The sequence below is a fragment of the Lissotriton helveticus genome, chromosome 1_2 (genome assembly GCF_964261635.1).
Source record: "Lissotriton helveticus chromosome 1_2, aLisHel1.1, whole genome shotgun sequence".
Taxonomy (NCBI): domain Eukaryota; kingdom Metazoa; phylum Chordata; class Amphibia; order Caudata; family Salamandridae; genus Lissotriton; species Lissotriton helveticus.
This window is the reverse complement of record NC_136058.1, coordinates 409,572,764-409,573,618: the sequence shown is the minus strand read 5'-3', so window position 1 is coordinate 409,573,618 and position 855 is coordinate 409,572,764.

Genomic DNA, 855 nt, shown 5'->3' with positions numbered 1-855 from the left:
TTCAAATCCTCACTTCTCTGGGTTCCCTGTCACACTTAATGACGTCTCCTGGCTTCCACTTCTGTTTGCGTTGATCTGTTTCCATAACCATGCTTGTCCCTCATTAACAAGGACTGTATTCCACTCACAGCAGTAACCTCCCTGGAATTCTTACACGTGCAATCCTGAGTGGCTCCGTATCTTGAATTACTAGCCCCGCAAAATCTTGACCCACTAATTACGGGTCTGAAAACCCCAGACGTGAGTCCCGTGCTCTCCATGCCACTGGAATCAAGCTATCCTGGCTGAAGAGGGGTGAAACCCGAAACCGGTTCTAGGATGCCTGTTTCCAGTCTAGGGAGGATCTGGCTTGGCAGTTCGCGCGGGACTGTTCCCATTGGGTGAAGGGTCAAGACTGATTTGCATATGGCTGGGTCCAAACTGGAATGGCATGGTGACCAAAAAAACAAAGGATTTAGGACCCAGATCTCTGTACTGGGGTGAATGTATGACATTGTTCTGCATTCTGCCCATCAATAGTTCTTTTTGCAGGTACAGCTGGAGCAGAGGAAGCGGAGCTGGAGTACACAGAGCAGGGACCCCCAATATTGGGTTTGAGCCCCACCACTATTCAGGAGGGTCGTGGCCTCCTCCCGCAGGTTAAACAAACATAGAAAAGAGTCAGCTAGGGTTGAGCTTAGGAGAAGCCACCTGAAAAAGTTTATGAGCAATGGGTGGAGGGTTCAAGGTGCAATAAAGAAGCAAATGAGGGGAAACATAGCGAAATATAAAGTATGTTCTTGTAAAGGACCGATCTGGGAGCATGAATAATTCTTAGCTATCCTGCGAGATCGACGAATGGAGACAACACTACTG